At 41.7% G+C, this 23,207-nt stretch overlaps 1 pseudogene; it reads left to right on the top strand.

Moving 5' to 3' along the window:
- LOC113017943 (NACHT, LRR and PYD domains-containing protein 12-like) overlaps positions 1-6,899 on the top strand; it is a 34,114-nt pseudogene extending 27,215 nt beyond the window's left edge.
- The last annotated feature ends 16,308 nt before the right edge of the window (positions 6,900-23,207 follow it).

Here is a 23,207-nt window from a genome sequence, read left to right as displayed (position 1 = left end):
GTTGCAATAAAGAATTTCTGGAATTTGGTATTGGAAGGAAAGAAATTTATGCCTACTTAAACTTGATACACAAACATACAATGCATTTAACATGCATCAAGACTATATTGCTTTTGAATCTGTACTTGGATTAAAACAAGTCCTGTTGTTTTTTCATTGTTATGGTCATCAGTATTTGTAAATAGAAATGTCTATGAACTTTGAGCTGTTTAGTACTAACACTTCTATACCTGTTTTATTTTAGCAGCTGAGTTAGCCTTTTCTCGAGTCCTGTCCCCCTAAGTTACTCTTGCTACGTCTGACAAACAAATGGTTTCCTCTGCGCACCAATGGGTACCCGAATGTGCGAGCAGACATGCTTCATAATGTTCAGTACATTTACCTGGGAATGGGGCCATACACACTGTTTAATCCATTCACGTTGTTTTTGACTTTGTGAATGGAAAGAACACAACTCCTCCAGACACAATCTCTCGGCGTATCGGTGGGCACACCGCTTCTCCATCTTGCTTGAGGTTAATGTTTGTCAGACACAGTAACGGTTGCTATAATGTGTAATTGGACAATGGCCCTTTCGGGGGAGGGGCCGGTGAGAGGTCAATTATGCCACCTCTTTTGACATGAGAGGTGTATTTTATAATTTATGTATTGGAGTAATTACTAACAACTACTTTAGTGGTGTAATTTTCTGTTTATTACTTTGACTACTTGGATTTTATGAACAGCATAGAAACAGTTGTTTAAGCAATCTCTTAAATTTTACTTTGTTGTCTTATACTTTTTCATGTAGGATACGGACAGCGAGGCAAAAAGCTGCATGGAGCAAACTGTGATGGGGGTGTACGTCATCCAGAAGGAGGGTGCTGAACCTGAAGATGACCCAGAGGACGTTGGTGTCGTGATTGAGGGTGTGGAGGCTAACACTGATTTGGGTAACATTGCACAAGCATGTGCTCTGTTGTTTGGACTCATATACCGTTTGAACCTGAGCTACCCACCAGAACTTAAATGCACCTTTGAAGTCCTCCAGAAGATACTTTTAAATCTTGATGGACAAAAGCTGTCTTCAAAGGTACAGTTTCTGAAAAACAAGCTTATGGGGTGAGAGCACTTGAAAATGACTGATAGGTCTTGAATGGTTCATTGGTGCAATGGTGATTTCCAATATATAATGTTAATATTTGAGTTGTTTATATTTTTTTTCTTTAATTTAAAACATTTTTTTTTTAAGTTTTTGGATTCTCTCTGTTGGGCAATTCACCTTTTATACAGCACTGCAGATGATTTTTGTTTGTCCTTATATAGATGGCTCAAAATGGATCAGAAGTACTGACAGAAGTACTATGTTGTGTTTATGTATCAAGGTCCTGTAAAGTTTAAGACCACTGCCACCTGTTAAGTTCACTGTATTATTGTTTCCATTTTGCTTGCTAGCATGTTTTAAAACACAGCAAAACTATATTGCTAGCTGTGGAGGACTGCAACCAAAATTAAAAAAATAAATACAGAAATATAAAAATTGGTCAAACTAATAATTATTTCAATGAGATACACCAAACAAATATAGATTTTCATCACCTATGGAATTTTTTGTTGTTGTCGTATTGCCCCCAAAATATTTCTAATTATTTTATTTTATTTTTCCAAATTCACACAATTCGATTTTGTCACGTTTTAACTTGCCAAGTGGGAGATGTATTTTTATCTTTTAGTTTAATTTTTTAAAATGCAGTCGATATATTGAGCAAATTTTGCATCTGTTTTTAGTTGTGGAAGCTTTGGTTCCAACATATTACCTATGTAAATAAGTATTCTAACATTTTACCTTTTGAAGTGGCATAATGCTTGCAGGTGTACAAAAATGGTAAGCTTTTATATTGTCCACTAAATCCAGTTAATAAAGATAATGTTATCATAATCTGATTGTGACTTTTTTTGTAAAGTAGTGGGTTTCTAAATGTGTAACAAATGTAAACAAATCTAATTGAAATAATTTGGTTGAAATGAGTGAAATCATTGCCTTGATTAACAAAGTAGTTGTTGAAACAACAAGATTTAATTCTGTTTTCCTAAACTTTTTAAATTGTGTAGAATGAATTAAAACAAATTTCACTCTACATACTTAAATAAATCACTTCAAATCAATGTAAGTATAGTATGTTGATCCAACGTAATCTGATTACATTAAACCACCAAATGCTAAATGTGTTGGTTTGACATGATCCAAAAGGGTTTATTGTACTTGGTTAAATTGTGTGCAAAAAGGGTGCCATGATTAAATTGTGTTCATCCAACAACAGATTTTTTTGAGTGTGCATCCCACTTCCACCGGGGGCACTTTCCAGCCTCTGCCCTCTGCTTCCAAGGTGAAATACCGCAGCTTCTTACGCTCAAATGGTTCCTCAATTGCATCCTCCTATGGTACCGTCAGCTCAATAAAGTAAGCAAGTTTTCGGGAGTTAGGCCAAAGGATGAGTTCTTAGTTGTTTTGATCTTTGTGGGAAAAATTAGCCTCTGATCCAAGTCCACTTGCATTTGCCAATACCTGGTGACTTTCCGTGGGCCCAGGTCCTGAGGTTGAAGGGCTAGTCCTCGCCTTGTCCCCCTCCCGGACAAATGCTGATGGATACCAACACTCCTCTTGGTTTGTGAAAATTTGAGCATTGATAGAATTCAATTCTGGATTTAACAAGGAGCCAATGAAGTAAAGCCAATATAGGAGAAACATGCTCCCTTTCTAGTCCCTGTCCCTGTCTGCAGCGTTTTGAATTAACTGAAGGCTTTTCAGGGAGTTTAAGACATGTATTTAGTGGATGTATTTAGTTAAAAACTGTATCTATTTGTACATATGTTTGCTTGTTTGTTTGTTTGTTTGTTTGTTTGTTTGTTTTTCCTTCTCTTTTTCTATTATACCTGCATGAAGGAATGGTACTTGAAGTGATGGCGACCACTTAGACTACTGTACAAATATGAGTCGTAGAGCAGAGGAAGACATCAAATAATGTGTATTATATTTTATGCATAACTCCAATAAACACTTAAAGTTTTTAAAAAAAAAAAAATACATCCTGATAATAATGAATTACAGTCGTCCAGCCTGGAAGTAATAAATACATGAACTAGTTTTTCAGCTTCACTCTGAGACAGAATATTTCTACTTTTAAAGATGTTGCGCACATGGAAGAAAACAGTCCTACATATTTGTTTAACCCTCTGGGGTCGATGGACATGCCAGCATGCCTAAATAACATGAATAATTTAGAATGACACAGCAACTAGATGCACGCTCAGTCACCATTTCAAATTGTGTTGAAAGTTTGTAATTCAAATTTTTAAATTGTGTTGATGGGACAAGTAAAACCAGAGTCTTCATAAAAAATACACGCAATGTTTTTTTTCATGACCATTTTTTTCTTTTTTACTGCTGATGTGTTTACATGCCACTGTCAATAACTTTTCTCTGCTCTGGCCTATAGTTGACTGTCTGACTTTTGGATTTTCTCTCTGGAAAAATTTAAATTTTACATTCCAGTAAAGTTCACAGATCAATAGTTTTTTGTGTGTCTGCAGTCTGTCAGGCTGTCTGATCACAGGAGAAGGCTGTACTTTCCTGGCCTCAGCTCTAAGCTCCAACCCCTCCCATTTGAGAGAGCTGGACCTGAGCTACAATCATCCAGATGACTCAGGCATGAAAGTGCTGTCAGATGGACAGAATGATCCACGCTGGAGACTGGAGACGCTCAGGTATGGAGAGATTGTCTGATAGAGAAGGAACAGCTGGAAACACTATGTGTCCTTCACTCACCTGCTGTTTGTTTAATGCAGATGTGACAAAATTCAATTTATTCACCAGATTGTTTATATTTAATGCTAGCATAAAGACTAGGAAACAAGGTAAAACTCTTTGCTTAATCAAAAGAGAAAAACATAAATCATATTGAATCTTTTTTTTAAACAACATTGTGGTACATAGCTTTCTCTATGTGGTAAAACCACATAGAGAAATTTTCATTTTGATTCAGTATCAGAATCAGAATACTTTATTGATCTCTAGGGGAAATTATTTTTGGTTACAGTGCTCCACTCCAGTTTGTTATTGAGGTGAACACCCAGGTATTTTTACTCCTCCCCCGTTTCAATGTCCAAACCCTGGATGTTAACTGGTGTAATAGAAGGTGGCTTCTTGCTGAAGTCAATCACCAGCTCCTCTGTCTTGCTGACATTGATGCAAAGATGGTTGTGCTCGCACCAGCTTACAAAGTCGTTGATGACCCCCATGTATTCCAGTTAGTTTCCCTCCAACACCTGACCCACGATGGCGGTGTCGTCTGAGAACTTCTGGAGATGCCACATGTCCGCGTTATAACTGAAGTCTGCAGTGTACAGGGTGAAGAGGAGAGGGGCGAGTACTGTTCCTTGTGGGACCCCATGCTACAGACTACCACCTCAGACACACAGTCCAGCAGCCTCTCATACTGAGGTGTACTGGTGAGCTAGTCAATAATTCATGAGGAAAAACTGATGGTCCACTCCCGCTCCCTGCAGCTTCCCCCTTAGCACTGAGGGTTGGATTCCATTGAAGGCACCGGAGGAATCAAAAAACATGACTCTCACAGTGCACCTGGCTCTCTCCAGATGAGACAAGGCCTGACACAACAGGTAGATGACAGCACCAACCACCCCGATGTTTGGCTGGTAGGCAAACTGCAGCGTGTCTAGGTCTCTCCCGACTAGTGGGAGAAAGGTGGTGTAGTATGATCCTTTCCATGGTCTTCATTAAGTGTGTGGTCAATGGGAGAGGGAAGGGCTTCTGAATCAAACCTGATAAAGAACTGGTTCAATCTATTAGCCCAAACCTAGTCTCTAGACTCTGGACCCTCTCTATTCACTGTGCTCCTTCCAGTGATGGTATTCAGTCCTCTCCAGACAACTTTGGTGTTGCTCTGCTGGAGCTGCTCCTCCAGCATGCTCTACATGTATCCTTGCTATTTGCATGCAATAAGTCTAGTGTTCTGTTTACTCTGGTAAAACAATCCACATTCTGGGTGAAAGTAGGAAGAGCGGAGGACAAGGAAAAGTTATTAAAATCCCCAGAAAGGAAGATAAAGGCTTGGGTGTGTGATGTCTGCAGCTGGGACACTACTGTGTGAATTGTCTCACATGCTGCTGCCGCATCTGCCGCTGGCGGAATGTAAACAGTCATTGTAATGACTTGTGAGAACTCCCGCGGCAGGTAATATGGTCGGATGCTAGCCACTAAGAGCACCACATCTCATGTATAGCGCTGCTCCTTAACACTGATGTGCCCCAATTTACACCATCTCCCATTCATATACATTGCAATCCCCCCACCTTTTCTCTTGCAGTCTCCTTTGGGACCCAATCCCCTCTCAACAGGTGAAATCCCAGTACAGTCACATGAGAGTCTGGGGTGAGGTGTGTTAGCAACAACTCTGGGTAGCACATAATGCTAACCTCCCAGTGCTCCCCCTGAGGTCTGGTTAGCTCAATCATATTAGGGAGAGATCTGACATTCGCCATAATGATCGAGGGTACAGATGGTTTGTACTGTTTCTTCCGCTCCAAACACTTAGCTCCAGCTCTACAGCCCTGACTTCTCTGTTGTAACTCTCTGGTCTTCCCCTAGGGTGTATCAGCTGGTTTCTAAACGCTAACAGCTGGTCCTGGGTGCAAACAATGAAGCCGCTGCTCAATGAAACTCTGCATACTGGGTTAAACCATCTGTATATAATTAAAAAATAAAAAAATAATTTCATAAGTTGCTCCTGGCTAGCATACTTGTGACTGGTCAAAAGAAAGAATGAAAGAAGTAAGAAAAAAACTGACTTAATAGATTTGTTGCTGTGATGACCATCTAAGAACTGCTTTAAAGAACTGAAAGATCCAGGATCCATATCATCAGCAGTTTGATCCACATATGGATTGAAGTGTATTTGTGAAAATGTTGGACTGTTCCTTTATCAGTGTGTAACAGTGTGTGTGAGAGCCATGTAATGTCCATGTGTGCATGCTGACTGTGCTGGTCTGACCCCCCTCCTCCTTTCAGGGTGGAGCCTGCTGGAGTTCAATGGTTGACACCAGGTCTGAGGAAGTGTAAGTGTGTTTTTAATGGGATTCATGAAAACAAAGCAGCACACATTCAACCATCTTCAAACTGTCACATCACTCATTCACATCTCTGATGTCAGGAGTCATCATCAAAGTGTCAATCAATGAACAGATGATGGATCAATAACTGCAGCTGGATTGTGTTTGTTCTCTCCATCAGATTCCTGTCAACTCACAGTCGACACAAACACAGTTCACACAAACCTCAAACTGTCTGACGACTACAGGAAGGTGGGACATGTGAAGGAGGCTCAGTCATATCCTGATCATCCAGACAGATTTGATGCTCCTCAGCTGCTGTGTAGAAATGGTCTGACTGGTCGCTCTTACTGGGAGGTCGAGTGGAGAGGAAGAGTTTATATATCAGTGAGTTACAGAAGAATCAGAAGGAAAGGCAACAGTGATGAATGTGTGTTTGGACAGAATGATCAGTCCTGGAGTCTGGACTGCTCTGATAATGGTCCTCGTTCTGTCAGGCACAATAAAGAAACAACATTCATTTCTTGCTCCTCATCGTCATCCTTCTACTTCTCCTCCTTCTTTTCCTCCCCCTCCAACAGAGTAGCAGTGTATGTGGACTGTCCTGCTGGCACTCTGTCCTTCTACAGTCTCTCCTCTGACACTCTGATCCACCTCCACACCTTCAACACCACATTCACTGAAACTTTTTATCCTGGGTTCTGGGTTAGTCCTGGTTCCTCAGTGACTCTGTGCTGAGTTGAGTGTAAAGAGTGTCTCCTGTTAGAGAAACACTGACTGTTGAACAGAGTTCAGTCTGTACATGTCTGTCTCTTTCACTCAGAAACACGTTTTCAGATTCATGGATTCAATCAGTTGATGTTTTAAACTGTTCTAAATTATTCCTTGTAAAGCTCTTCCTCTTCAGTCCTTTAAAGATGGAAGCTCCCATTATTCCAGGATCCATGTGTTGTTTTCTGTCTTTTTCCACTCAAAACGTCACAGTGAATATCAATATGTTGTGTTTCTCTGAAGCTCAGTTCACAACCAGCTCCTCTGCATTTTCAACAAGTCTGAGCTCATTAAAATGAATCCAAATGTTTGATTTCTCTTTTTTAATGGGATGTTTCCAAACTCTCCACTCTTACTGTTTCACTCATTGTTGGAAGCTCATCATTTGAAAATGTTTCAGCCATATAAGCTGAAAATATTGCCTCAATAGTTTTTAATGCCATTATAACCAGAATATGATTGTATTGAGTGATCATAATGCATGTGGCTTATCTAATAAACAGCAGACGCCGCACTGATAATTTAAAACAAGTCTTGTGTTTTTGATGATGTCATTAATCTGTATCATATTTAGCTGTTTGTATTTCAGCCAGAACTTTTTAAAAATATCAATGTATAGGGGTCTCTAATGCAGCAACAGCAGAACAAAGCCACCAGATCTCCCCACTGAGGCTCTGCTTTTTCCTTTAATTTGTCACAGTGTCAGGGAGGATAAGGCTCGTTTGAAGGACACACTCCCAGATATGACCTTTAGTGAGTCAGTCATAGTTTTGTAGTCCTGATTCATTTTACACTCTGTATGAATTCAAAGCTGTAAATTTGGATTTATTCACCTTCTTTGACAGGTGGCCATACTTATAAATGGAAATCCACCACATTTTGACTGAAACATATGATGACACGATCATCATATTAGTTTGATTGTGCTCATTGTTTTCAACGCTGACACACTGGATTTATCAGGATGAAATAATGAGAGGTTTGCCACAGTTTTCAGGGTTTTCCATTAGGTCCTCATACCTGTGCCTTAACGCCCACTCACACGCTGAGCCATCTGACCTCAGTAAGTCACATGATAGGCTAACCCAAACCTGTTTTCACACCCATGGCTCATGTGACTAGGCAGACAATCAATAATGGGTCAACGACCCTCTTAGGGACACTCCCAGTAGGTCTTAAAATCAGGGACTCTCCACCAATTGTTCTTAGAACTGAAGCTTTTCGGATGAAACACATAAAGAAACACGTTTGAAATTTGATGCCAATGAGACGTTTGAAGTGAGCAGGGAAACTGGAAAAGATTCTGCAGTGTCACAAACAGCTCACAGCCAATGAGCTCTGCGCTTTATATCCTCCTTCAGGCGGCCGTGCCGATCAATAATTGGACGGATGCTTTCAGCTCTGCTCTAACTGCTAGCATTGTTTCTGGATGTGTGTTTAAAGCCAGCTGTCTCTGTCATCAGTGAGCTGTAGGCTGCAGCAGAGTATAGATGTATGATATTCATGAGTGTCTGAAAGAAACTGAGGACAATTATAGATCCTAAGACCCATTCAGAGTCTCCTTAACATCAAATCCAGCTTCATGTTTATATTTCATCAAAACAGGAAGTGCTGAGCTCAGGAAATCCATTTATTATTGTCCTGCTTGAAGTCCCAATGAGGAAAGCAACATTTATTATGATGCTGATGATTCTCAGCAGAAAGGAAGAACCTATCATTCCTCAGAGTCATGTTTATCATCACATTATCAATAAAAGCCCAAAGCATAAAAACATATTTATCAATAAATATTCTGAACATTTGTTTCAAAGAAAAATGAGCAGAATTAAAGAGCTTTTTACACATTTCACTTTTCATCTGCTCTTTCAAATCAAAAAGTTCACAGAGTCAAATTTAGTTTGTCAAACAAAGAAATCCCAAATTTCCATCTTAATGAATGAAATGACTTCAATAAAGTCAGTCAGCTGTTTTCTGCTTTATACTCTTGTTCTATTAAAGGCTGTAACTTCATCTCTCTGTCGGACGCCTCAGTTTCCATGGAGAACCACCAGACCAGGGTCCGCCCAGCATTTACACATACAAATCCTGATTTACAAGTACAAAATATTTATCACCACAATTTGAGCCCATAATGGTCCTACAACAGCTGTGAGGCTAACACAGATCCTAGCCAGATTTCAAAAATAATACTTCAAACTCTCAAACCATCAGTAGACATTGAACATGCTGTCAATGAGGCATACAGTTCCCTGACAGATGATTCTGTTAAGTAAGATAAGATAAGATAAGATAACCTTTATTAGTTCCACACGTGGGAAATTTGTTTTGTCACAGCAGGAAGTGGACAGTGCAAAAGTTATGAGCAAAAATTAGAATACAATAAGAATAAATACAGTACACAACTGTACAGAATAGAATAAAATAAAATACTATATACAGTAGAATAAAATATACAATAAGATAAAAATAGAATACAATAGAATACAAATGGATTTTGGTACACATGAGAAACTACTGGTGTGAAAGGCATAGAAATTTAATTGTGTGCACTGCACAGTATTTTTGTATGGAGCGCCAGGACTGCCATAATGAATTAATTAAATACACCATTAAATAATTAATTAAATGTGGCAATAATTAATTAAAATTGGAATTAATTGATTAAATAAATAGTTATGACACATGTAATTAATTAATTATTGACACATTTAATTAATTATTTATGTATTTCACATTTTAATTAATTATTGACACATTTAATTAATTAATTATTGACACATTTAATTAATTATTTATGTATTTCACATTTTAATTAATTATTGACACATTTAATTAATTATTGACACATTTAATTAATTATTTAATGATATATTTATTTATTTCATTTTGGCAGTCCTGGCGCCTGGCTCTCATCATGAAATAATTTTATCTGTCAGCCTCGCAGCCGCAGGAAGCGGGTTGTCGGACAGTGGAATCCATTGGGCGACAGCCTGAGTTAGTGATGCCACTTCTCCGCTGAGCCTTACTAGCATTTGTCGTCATGACTCCACCCCGGTAGAGCGCAGTGCGCGGGAGGAGAGAGAGATGCAACACAACAGAAACACTTGTAGCCATGCAGAGTAAGCTGAGAAGGCACAGGGTCATGACACCATTGTTAACAGAAAACCATAAGAAGTCCCGTTTGCAGTTTGCCACAAGCCATGTGGAGGACACAGCAAACATGTGGAAGAAGGTGCTCTGGTCAGATGAGACCAAAATGGAACTTTTTGGCCAAAATGCAAAACACTATGTGTGGCAGAAAACTAACACTGCACATCACTCTGAACACACCATCCCCATCCCCACATAAACCCAGGGCAACAATGGAATGGTTTAAAACAAAACAAATCCATGTGTTAGAATGGCCCAGTTAAAGTCCAGATCTAAATCCAATCAAGAATCTTTGGCAAGATCTGAAAACTGCTGCTTACAGGTGTCAAGTCAAAAAGCACCCGGCTAGCTAACGAGTACTAGCTTAGCATGCTAACTAAAAATGCTACTCGTGAATAAAGTTACTACCCATGCATCAAAATGCCTTTAAATTTCAGGATACATGCTAGTACTGCTTACAATCAAAATACATGTTGACAATTACCGCTATAAGAATGTTTTCATTAATACACATACAAAATTGACAACAGTATTGCTCACTAGCACCTACCACCAGCTTGGCAGTTTTTTCCTTTGCTGAGGCGTGCGCTGTGCAGCAATTTGGAACCTTTACAGTTGCAGTTGCTGTGTTTGCCCACCAGGTGGCTCTAACTATTCACAAAGCACATCAATTTTGAGGATATTTTCTAACTCTGTTACACACACAGAGTCAGCTGAGAAGGCACAGGGTCATGACAGCAGTAACACCCCCCCCCCCCCCCCCCCCCCCCAACGGGAGCCTCTCGGGGACCCACCAGACTTACCCGGGTGCCGCCAGTGAAACTCACAGAGCAGACCAGGAGCCAGAACCGCCGACTGGGGCACCCAGGAACGTTCCTCTGGCCCGTAGCCCTCCCAGTCCACCAGGTACTGAACACCCCTTCCCCCGCCGCTGAGAGTCCATAGTGCGGGTGATGTCAAACACTTCCTGCCCATCCACGAGCCGGGCGGGCGGAGGGGGCCTGGAAGGAGGGCACAACAGGCTGGAGAGCACGGGCTTGACCTGGGAGACATGGAAAACATTATGGATACGCATGTTGCGAGGCAGCTTCAGACGGACAGACACCGGGTTGATCAGGGCCTCAATCTCAAACGGGCCGATGAACGCCAGGGACAGTTTCTTTGACTCAGCACGAATGGGAATTAAGTGTGAGGAGAGCCATACCTTTTGCCCAACCGTATAGTCAGGGGCAGGGATCCGGTGGCGGTCGGCGAGCGCCATGTTGCGCTCTGCTGTCCGTAGCAGAGCGGCTTCGGTGGCCCGCCAGGCCCGGTGTCACCTGCAGAAATGATGTTGTACTGAAGGGACGGTATGCTCACCCTCTACGGCTGGGAAAAGGGGTGGTTGGTAGCCCAGTGACGCTTCAAATGGGGACAGTCCAGTGGCCGATGAGGTCAGGCAGTTGTGGGCATACTCAATCCAGGGAAGCTGATCGCTCCAAGTGGTCTGGTTGTGAGAGACGACGCAGCGGAGTGCTGCTTCGAGCTCCTGGTTAGTCCGCTCAGTCTGTCCATTGCTCTGAGGGTGGAAGCCAGAAGAGAGACTAACCTTGGTGCCGATCTGCGTGCAGAATTCCTTACAAGCCCGAGAGGTGAATTGGGGTCCTCGGTCGGAGACGATGTCTTCCGGAATGCCATGAAGCCTGAAGACATGGGTAGTGAGCAGCTGGGCAGTCTCCAAGGCCGTAGGGAGCTTCGAGAGGGCGATGAAATGAGCTGCCTTAGAAAAGCGATCAACGATAGTTAGAATAGTGGTGTTACCTGACGACGGTGGGAGCCCCATAATGAAGTCCAGGGCTATGTGGGACCAGGGCAGCCCTGGCGTGGGGAGCGGTTGAAGAAGCCCGGAGGGTGGTTGGTTGGAACGCTTGTTCCGGGGACATGTGGCACACACCAAAACGTACTTCCTGGCGTCCTTGTCCAAGTACGAGAGCTTCGACCTTCCATGTGACAGCTCCAATAACACAGGCAGCTGGTAGAATCGGTTCAGGATTAGAGTCTCCCTCCGTACTGGTGAACTGACGAGAGAGCGCATCGGGCTTCACGTTGCGGGACCGAGGACTGTAAGTGATAGAGAAATTGACCTTGTGAAGAAGAGGGCCCACCTGGCTTGCCAGGAATTAAGGCGTTTGGCGGACCGGATGTACTCCAGGTTTTTATGGTCGGTCCACACAATGAAATGGTGTTCCGTGCCTTCGAGCCAGTGCCTCCACTCCTCCAGGGCCAGTTTGACCGCTAACAACTCCTGATTGCCAATGCCGTAGTTTTGTTCTGCGGGGGAGAGACGATGACAAAAGAACACACAGGGATGGAGTGTACCTTCGAATCGCTGTGACAGAACAGCTCCCACTCCGGTGTCTGAAGCGTCCACCACGAACGGTTGCCTGAGATTGGGCTGACGGAGGATGGGGGCGGTAGCAAACTTCTCCTTTAGCAGGGAAAAGGCCACCTGAGCAGAGGTCCCACTGAAAAGGAACTTTGGGGGAGGTGAGTTTTGTAAGTGGTGAAGCAATCTTACTGTAGTTCTTTATGAAGCGTCGGTAGAAGTTGGCGAATCCTAGGAACCATTGGAGTTGCTGGCGGTTCGGTGGTTGGGGCCAGTCCACGACGGCCCGGACCTTCTCTGGGTCAGGTTTGAGATCTCCACGAGAGATGACGTAGCCTAGGAAGGCCACCGTGTCAACGTGAAATTCACACTTTTCCCCTTTCACGAATAGCCTGTTCTCCAGGAGCGCTGCAGGACCTGCCTCATGTGTCTCTCGTGCTCAGCCTGGGACTTAGAATGGTACACAAAAGCACATTGATTTATAAAATCCCTCAAAACATTGTTACTAAAGCCTGGAAGACCGCGGGCGCGTTGATTAATCCAAAGGGCATGACGAGATACTCGTAGTGTCCAATATGTGTGTTGAAGGCGGTCTTCCACTCATCTCCTTCTCGAATTCTCACCAGGTGGTATGTGTTTCGCAGGTCTAGTTTGCTGAACACTGTGCCCACTTGGAGTAGTTCGAAAGCGGAATTCAGGAGGGGAAGAGGGTACTTGTTCTTTACAGTGATCTTGTTGAGGCCGCGGTAATCTATACACGGCCGGAGTGTTTTGTCTTTTTGTCAAAAAGAAAAAACCTGCCCCCACCGGGGAAGATAATTCTGGCGCTTTTGAAGGCTTCGCAGGGAGGCGTGAAGGGACAGATGGAGTGGCAGCCCGAAGGCAGTTCATGTGGCAGTCCGTACTCCACCCCATTATTTGCTCTTTCTTCCAGTCAATGGGTTGGGTTCCAGTCAGTGGGTTGCGTTGTGAAAGCCATGGATAACCTAGTACGAGCGGGGTCACTGGTGCCTTAAACACACAGAGACAAATGTTCTCAACGTGGTTACCAGAGAGGGTGAGTGTGACAGGCAAGGTGATGTCCATTATGTCTGACAAACGGTGACCGGACAGGGCAGACACGCGGAGGGGATGAGGCAGTGGCTGGGTGCTAATGCTAAACTTGGAGACTAGAGACACGTCAATGAAATTCTGTTCAGCACCAGAGTCAATTAACACAGAGAGGGAATGTGACGTCGACCGGAGGGTGAGTTTTGCAGACAGCAAGAGACGGGGAAGAGGGTTTTTGCCAGACAGGTCGCCTACCAGTACCCTCTCGATTACTAGCGGGCGCCAGTGACGGGCAGGCAGAGATGAAAAGCCCTCTGTGGCCACAATACAAGCACTCACCCACGGAGAACCGGCGTTGACGCTCCGCCAGAGTGAGTCGCGAACACCCCAGCTGCATGGGTACCTCATCCTCAGTTCCGAAAGCTCTAGCCTCCCGTGTGTCGGGCTGGGCGTCCCGAGAAGCCGGAGGCTCTCGAAACAGCTGTCTTCGTGAGCTCTGGCGCGCCCGCAGGCAATCATCCACCTGAATACAAAGGGACATTAAGGCATTTAGAGAGGCAGGAAGCTCGCACATCATTATCTCATCCTTGAGCTCTTCACGGATATTATTTAACAGGGTGGTCTTCAGAGCCCACTTGGTCTGTGCAGCTAGGGTCCAGAAATCAAAAGAAAAGTCAGCCATGCTTCGCCTACCCTGCTTTAGATTAATCAACCGATAGCCGGCAGCCTCCGCACTAAGCCTTTGTCAAACACCGACTTGAAGCGCGACAGGAAGTCATCGTAAGATATTCCGGGGCAAGCCTGCAGCTGGGCCTGGGCCCAGGCCAGGGCTCGATCTCGTAGTAGCTGGGTGACATAAACAATCTTAACCCCGTCAGTAGCAAACACATGCAGTAATAATTGAAACTGCATGGAACACTGCAACAAAAATCCTGCACACTTTCCCATCTCCCCAGAAAAAGCCTCAGGTGAAGGTAAAAGCTTATCCAGCGACACCGCGGAAGCTACTGAGGCGTGGCTGTGGCTACTGTATTGACGGCAGGAGCATGTGTTACCTGGGGAGGGGCCGCAGGAAGCGGGTTGTCGGACAGTGGAATCCATTGGGCGACAGCCTGAGTTAGTGATGCCACTTCTCCGCTGAGCCTTACTAGCATTTGTCGTCATGACTCCACCCCGGTAGAGCGCAGTGCGCGGGAGGAGAGAGAGACGCAACACAACAGAAACACTTGTAGCCATGCAGAGTAAGCTGAGAAGGCACAGGGTCATGACACCATTGTTAACAGAAAACCATAAGAAGTCCCGTTTGCAGTTTGCCACAAGCCATGTGGGGGACACAGCAAACATGTGGAAGAAGGTGCTCTGGTCAGATGAGACCAAAATGGAACTTTTTGGCCAAAATGCAAAACACTATGTGTGGCAGAAAACTAACACTGCACATCACTCTGAACACACCATCCCCATCCCCACATAAACCCAGGGCAACAATGGAATGGTTTAAAACAAAACATATCCATGTGTTAGAATGGCCCAGTCAAAGTCCAGATCTAAATCCAATCAAGAATCTTTGGCAAGATCTGAAAACTGCTGCTTACAAACGCTGTCCATCTAATCTGACTGAGCTGGAGCTGTTTTGCAAAGAAGAATCAGTGTTGGGTGTAATGCGTTACTAAGTCACGCGTTACTGTAATTAAATTACTTTTCCACTGAAAAAGTAGAGTAACTAATTACTGTTCATTTTTAGGTACTTTAATTACAGTTACTTACTTGCGTTACATTGTAAAATAATTAAACTCGCTGAATATCATTATTTAATTTCAATAATTTGTCTTCTAAACATAAATTGCCTGCATTTGTATAGCGCTTTACTCAGTTCCTAAGGACCCCAAAGTGCTTTACACTACATTCTGTTATCAACCCCATTCACACACACATACACACACTGGCAATGGCAAGCTACATTGTAGCCACAGCCACCCTGGGGCGCACTGACAGAGGCGAGGCTGCCGGACACTGGCGCCACCGGGCCCTCTGACTACCACATACAAGTAAATTAAACTCTGCCGCTTTAACATCGCTGTAGTGCAGGTGGACATCATCTCACACCAGTTTGCTGCATAGTCGTATTCTAAAGCGGAAGATGTTGGACTCGGCTGAAGCGAATGGCCGTTTTATGAAATGGAAATATTACCGTCTCTTCACTTTTCTGAAACAAGCAGACAAGAACATTACAGTAATATGTAAAAACTATCGGCCGTTGTTAATAGCAGGAGTAATCTACTGAAGCGCCTGACACGAGAGCATAGACGAACACTTCTGAGTGATCCTTGTTCATCATCCATGGATAACACCGCGGCAACTCCTGCTAAGCAGGCAAAACTTGATTTTACTTCAGCAGCACAGAAAGCGTCTGAAGGTGAGCTGAAAAAAATGATTGCAGGCTACATTGTGGAAGAGATGCTACCGCTGTGTACTGTAGAGTCTCCGTCTTTAAAAAAAAAAAATTATTTAAAGAGTTTAATTTCTATAGTTTGCCCACTCAAGGTTTATAGGGATTTTAAGAAGTATTTAGTTAAATTACTTATTTAGTAATTAAGTTACTTTTCTGACACAGTAATTAGATAAGTATTTTAAATCCAATATTGACTAAGTAATTAGTAATTAGTAATTAATTACTTTTTCAAAGTAACTTACCCGACATTGAGAAGAATGGGCAAGGATTTCAGTCTGTAGATGTGCAAAGCTGGTAGAGACATACCCAAAAAGACTGGCAGCTGTAATTGCAGCAAAAGGTGGTTCTACACAGCAAATTCAAAAGTGTTAAATTTTTTGGTGTTAATAGTCTCCTTGCAAAAGTAGAGTTAATTTTACTCTAAGCAGAGTCACATTCTTTTAATGTAACTGTGAGGTGTAAAATGATAGTAGTTAAAATCGAGTGTTAAAAATGAGTGTTTCTATTTCAAATCTGGAGGTGTTACAATGGAAACATTAACTCTTGACCTCTTAACTCTGAACTCCTAGAGGGGCTATGACACCAACAGAGTAAATTCACAGACTCCGCCCCCAGCACGGCTCCAATCGAAGCTGAAGTGAAGCCGTTTCAGAACATTTTGCTCTACATATTTGAGTTGTTTGCCATGCTTGGTAAGTCATTTTTTCAAAGATTGTTTCAATTGTTATTAGCTTTTACTTCTGTGGCTCTTTGGAGTTGAGACAAAGCTGTGTGAAAGGCATTAGCCATGTTGCTCGGTGATAGCATAATATTCTGTTTTAGCTAGCTGAAAGGTATTGTTTGCGGGCAAATACCACAGCCTTGAAAAAAGCTTGCATGTGAATTTTCAGTCAAACTTTTGGTCAAATACACCTAAAACAATGTCTAGAATGTGAAATGTTGGTATAATGGTGCTACTTGAAGCCTGAAAACGATCACCCATAAAAAAAACCCAAAAACGAGCAAACAGCAGTAGCAGATGTCCTGACTGGATTCTACGGTAGCATTTAGATCCCTCCAGAGTTTTGTGCACACGGTTTAGGTAAAAATGAAAAAGGTTGAGGTTTTACATTTAGTTCAGTATTACCTGTTGCCTGTGTCCTTGTCTTTTGGGAAAATACTTTACACAAGTAATGGCTCAAAGAGGATTCCTTTTTTTTTTTACTGTGCTGCAATTGTTTACTGGATTATTTGTGCCGTTAATTAGTGTCAACTAATTTTTATTCAATCTCCACACAGGCTATGCTTGTGAAGATGGAATATGGGGGAGAGCAGAAGTGCGTTGAAGTTCCACAAAGGGATGAATGAAGGACATGCATATTGTATTGAAGAAATAAGTGATGAGAATGCTGTTATTTGCATTTACCATGTCAGACCTTTTGATAAACAAAATTCTAATGAAAGTGAGAACATGTATACTGTTACATCTTTCAGAAAATGTTTTGAAATTGTGGTGCACAGTTCAGAATAAATGTTTTTCAAAAACCATTGCGTCTTTTTAGTAAATGTTTATTTCCAAAAGAAATTTCTAGAAGTTCAGAACAGTAAAATTCCCGCTTTTTAGAATGAATTAGAAGATAACTCTTACGTAGTTAAACTAAAATACTCTTTGAGAGTTAATATATAAACTCTTAACACCAAGTGTTAAATTATCAACTCCAGACAGATTTGGTGTTTAACACTAAATCAGAGTTAACGTACCAACTCTCCAAAAAGAGTTAAATTAACACTCTCTGGTGTGGACCCATATAGACACTTTAATAGTGTTGAAATCAAATCCGACAGTGTTAATTTGGACATGCTGGATTTGCTGTGTACAAAGTATTGACTCAGGGGGCTGAACAATTACACACACCCCACTTTTCAGTTATTTATTTGTAAAAAATGTTTTGAATCATGTATGATTTTCGTTCCACTTCTCACATGTACACCACTTTGTGTTGGTCTTTCACGTGGAATTCCAATAAAAATGTGTTTTGGTGTGCAGCCAGCCATATCTCCTCAAAGCAAGTTCAAGTGTGTGCATAAACTCCATACATACATAGAGTTGATTAAGCATGGCCAGAGAAGAGGGGGGGGGGGGGGGGGGGGTAGATTTTGTAAAGGTTTGTTTCCAGGTGAAATAACTTTTATAGAACATGATTTTTTTTTTAAATTAATCTATTTTGTGTCTTTTTATACTTTCTTTTTGGTTTTCACTGTTAAAAGGGAGTTTTTCCCTCCCACTGTCACCAAAGCTCTTCGTCATGGGGGGGGGGGGGGGGGGGGGGGGGGGTCATATGATTATTGGGTTTTCTCTGTATTATTGTATTGAGTCTTTAACTTACAACATAAATCATTCATTGGAGTCAGCACAGAGTGTGGAGACATCTAGTGATTGTGGAGAGAAGTATGATCAGAGCTCTGCTGGTGAATGTTGTGACTGTAAGATCAATGATGGAGCTCTGTGATTGGTGGATTTAAAGCATACATGTCACCACTCCACCCTCCAAACATCAATGGTTTCTCCTGGTGAACAGATGCAGTAATCACCAACAGTGAATTGGAGCCTCTGCAGATGTCAGTAAGCAAAACAAGACTACTAATCTGTGATAAATATTACTGTTCGATATGGTTGCTGCTGACCGCTACAGCTTGTTTTTTTTTTGGAGAAGCCAGTTTCTAAGATTTGTCATGGTGTATTCAGGATGCACTGCAGATCAACAAGGAAGTAAAGACTATGACTATTTTATCTGTAAATGAGATTTGTGTGGTTGGGATAAAAAAAACAATCACATTTATTAAACTGGTGAAAAAACTGCCTGGAAACTAAAACCAACAGTTTACAGTACCTGCCCTCAGACTCGTGCACTGCTGCTACACTGCAGACTGTGTCATATGACCCTGTAAACTACAGTTAATGAGAACACTGACCCTACAATAATTACACCTACAGATGGCTAATTCACATTTTTATGTACATGTAAATACCCTCCATTACTTTCAGTGTTTCTGTTAATTTTGGGTGGGCCACATTAATGTTTAATTATTAATATCTTACACTGACACAGGTTCCCTAAAAGCTTTGATAGGTTCCTTCACTCTCCTCCTTCCCTGATGTATTTTCTCTTCCTGGAACAAAAAAAGATTCTGCCAGCAGAGACGTTCAAACTGAAGGTGTGTTTGAGTGCAGTGACATGTGTTTTGACCTGTCAGCTGTTATCTTTGGATTTAGATTTGGACGGATTAAAGCTTCAGCTAGTTCAGGCTGAAACTGGTGAATGTAGGCAAACTGCCACAGGCTGTTCTGACACAGTTACAGCTGACACTGGGATTTTGTGGGTTTAAGAGTGTTACCAGGAAAACTGGAAATTGATGAAAGCTGAATTTTATTTTTTACAGGCTGAAAGCAGAATAAATGTAACTGTTCAGCTCTGGTCAGTTTAGTTTAGTTTTAAACTAAAGAGCCTTCATCAGGACATTTAATGACCACTTTCTGACACGTCAACAGTTAGCCACTACCAGTGTTGGGTAAGTTACTTTAAATTAGTAACTTAGTTACATTACTAGTTACTTCTATAAAAAGTAACTCAGTTACTTCAAGTTACTCGTTACTTTCAAAGTAACTAGTTACTAGGGAAAGTAACTTTGGTTTTACTCAGAATTCTCTTGTTAATGTGTTGCTTCCATAACTTTGCCAGTCTTCTAGCTTGCTTACTTGCCACAAGTGCACTGTGCCACCTACCAATAGAAAAAAAAATAATGTGCATATTTCCACGAGAGAAATCCCACGCCTGGACCATTGTTGACCGCTGCCATGATTCTAGCCTACGCCACAGCGTCATGTGCGCTTTTTACATCCAACACAAAAACTGCAGTCGTGGTGCTTTCAATTGTACTCAGAACTTGGAAATTCTGCCTTCCGAATAGGAAGATGTGGGTAACACCAGACTGCAGATGAGCTGCATACAGGGCTGGACTGGGACAGAAAATTGGCCCGGGCATTTTGACTACAAACTGGCCCGCCATTATAGGAAAAATCATAAAGCCTTTGAATGAAAACAAACGCTGCTGTGACAGTGATGTGCACTGTTCTGATGGTATATATGCATCAATCTATCAATCATTTGTTGCAAGATTCAGATAATTATGTTTTAAAAGCTAGACATTTTAAATGAGAATAAGAAAGAAAAGTATTTCTTTGTGCCCCCCTCTCCTTGTTAATGCCCCACCGGGCCACCTGGCAACACTTTGCTAGACCCGCCCCTGCACAGTTACCAGCTGTCAGCTACCTAAAAAAGGATCCTGGTGTTATTTGTCTCTCAGAAACAGTTCATAACTTCAACTCATTCATGTCACCTAAAAGGTAAACCTGTTTCTCCATCACCTGTTCAGCTCTGATGATCCAGTAAGAACATCTCCTGGTTTCATCTTCATGTTTCCCTCTCACCACCAGTGTTGGTCAAGTTACTTGAAAAAAGTAATCAGTAACTAATTACTGATTACTTCCCCCAAAAAGTAATCCCGTTACTTTACTGATTACTTATTTTCAAAAGTAATTAATTACTTAGTTACTTAGTTACTTTTTAAAAACACAATTTACAACCTGAAGAGGTGATAAAGCGATAGATCTTTCAGCCCAATTCTACTTTTTCTGCATAATCCATCATACAAAATGTAATCAAATGGAAAAGTCTCTTTTTAAAACTTTTATAGTTTTATCAGTTTTAATCTTTTAACTTTATGCATCAAGCAAAAATTTAATTATATGCAACATTCTCTGACTGGAAGAAATTTGTTTAATATTTAAACCTATTTTCTGCACATTCCAGCACATAAAATAAAATATTTTTTGTGTTTACACTCACTCTTTCAAATAGATGCAAGTAAAACACAGCAGAAAATAAATAAAATCAAAGACTAGTGGTCCTGTTGCTCTATTTTCACCTGTAAAGCAGGAGTTGGGTAGGCGGAGGTATACCCTGGTGCAGGTGTGCCGCAGCGGTCAGTGGAAGGATACGGCAGTTTCTCTGTGAATTTCCCATTACGTGGTAGCTACTCGGAGCTTGCTTGGAAGTTCAGGGTTTTTTTTCGCTGTAAAAAGAAGTTTTCTTCCCACGCACAGCGGACACTAATGTTTTTGTCACTTTTTATGGAATCAAACTCAAAGTAAGGTCAGTACTTCCACGCTTTAAACGCTGCACGCTCATACTCTCTCCCGCACTCGATATGTGATCCATTTTTGATCTGCACACAGCTGTTGTCACGACCGTCGCACTCGCTTACGTCACTGTCATGAGAAATTCTCGCAAAAAAATCACGGTTTTAGTAACGCAGTAACGCAGCGTTCCTACGGGAAAGTAAAGGTAATCTAATTACCGTTTTTGCAATAGTAATCCCTTACTTTACTCGTTACTTGAAAAAAGTATTCGGATTACAGTAACTGCCCATCTCTGCTCACCACATATCCAAACCATATCATGACCAGCAGCTTTTTTGCAGCTGTGGCTCCAGCAAACATCAGCTGATACTAGAAATTAATATTAAATAAATTCTAACAACAGCTGATCAAGCTTAAACGTCCTGCTGTTGTTTAGCGCGACATCCGCTGGTTTCCTCTTTCTGGCAAAGTGGGCGATAAACAAACAAGAGAGCCGATCAGCTGATCATTGATCCGTTTTCATGATTGAAGTAGAAACGGGAGAGGGAGGGGGGAGGATGAGAGAAGAAGAGGCAGCTGTGCAGCAAAGACAGAATAACCCCAGCTTTGCGCGTGATGTTTTCTCTTAATATGAGACGATTCTGTTTTTTACGGGACGGTTGGCAACTCTAATAATTAACCTTATGAACAAAATAAAGTTCAACATCGTTAACTTCATAGCACCCACCCAGCTGTATAGAAACTCCGTCATGCTAGCTAGTACGCAGTACGGAAAAAGTCAGCATAACGAAAATAAACTCCATCCAAACTTGGTTTATATCTGACCCAGAGAGACTGCAGGTCATAACTTCTTACCTGAAGTTCAGTTCACACTCGGACCGGCATCCCCTTTCTCTGATCCACCTGCTGTAACAACTAACGCGTTCCTGATTTTGTCATAATAACTAGTTACCGTGCTCGTTACCACAATAATAACGTAGTTACTTTAAGTGTTACTTAATAATGCGTTAGTCCCAACACTGGCCACTACACATACAGAAACCTGTTTCCCACATAACAGCAACAGGGAAACCTGAAAAACCTCTGAAGGATCCGAGGTGCAACGCCACGAATCTCTGTAAACAGCCACATTATATTCAAACTATCTGTCACCATATGTTTAGGTCTAGTATTATCCACTTATATCACAAGTCGGCGCCACTTGTTGCGTGAGCTCACAGTTTGTGAGATTTAATAATTAGGATTAACATGTAACTTTTGACCATGTCATGGCCTATTGTAATAAGTCAAAACATCAGGTTAATCGAAGTTGGCCCTGCTGACAATGCACCTGGAACTCTCTTTTTCCTACTAAGTAGCTGGCCTTACACCTGTTATTACTTGAACTTCTAAATTCCTTTTGGCCATCCAACTCCAAGATGACCTAATGAAATGATGGATGACAAGGTGTGTGAAGAGTGCCCAGAAAATGATGTAAGACAAGTGCCAAAAACGTGTAAATTCAACATGTTGGTTACAGTAAAACATTGACAAACACATTTAGTCAATAATTGTTATAATACCGACATTTGTAAAATTGGGAAAATACCTATAGTTTAAACTTAAACAACTAAAAGACAAAAAAGTCAAAAGTTAAAAGCTTGCTAGAGGAGGGGTTACGGAATCTTGGAGAAGTAGGGTCAGAAATGTCCCCATCAGCTCTTTCTGTCTGTGCTTAAGGCTCTAGACCCCAGAGTTTGTTTCGCTTGCTTTGACATGTTTTGCTGTTTATATGACTCTGTTTAATAAACGCTGTTTCAAGAATTGTACTCTTTTTCCAGAGGACCTTTGAGCAATTTGATTTTAATTGGATATAAAAGAACAAAAAAAGAAAAAGGTGAATCTCCACATCTTCAGGTGGTTAAGGTTATTTGGCTTGCTGGCTTCAAAATTTTTGACACATAGTAAAAATTTTAAAACACTTCATGGCAACTGTGCTCATCAAACTGACATGCAGTTCATCTGCTCACCAGATGAGGGTCAAAAAAAATAATCATCAATGAAGAGATCAAGGAGTTTCTTAAAAACTGATCAAAAGCAGCTGTTTTTATAGAATGACAGAAACATGAGAGATGCTGAATGCCTTTAATAGTTTA

The sequence above is a fragment of the Astatotilapia calliptera genome, unplaced genomic scaffold (assembly GCF_900246225.1).
Source record: "Astatotilapia calliptera unplaced genomic scaffold, fAstCal1.2 U_scaffold_3, whole genome shotgun sequence".
In the NCBI taxonomy this organism is placed as follows: Eukaryota; Metazoa; Chordata; class Actinopteri; order Cichliformes; family Cichlidae; genus Astatotilapia; species Astatotilapia calliptera.
Note: the sequence above shows the minus strand (reverse complement) of the source record. Positions and strands in the feature narration are given on the sequence as shown.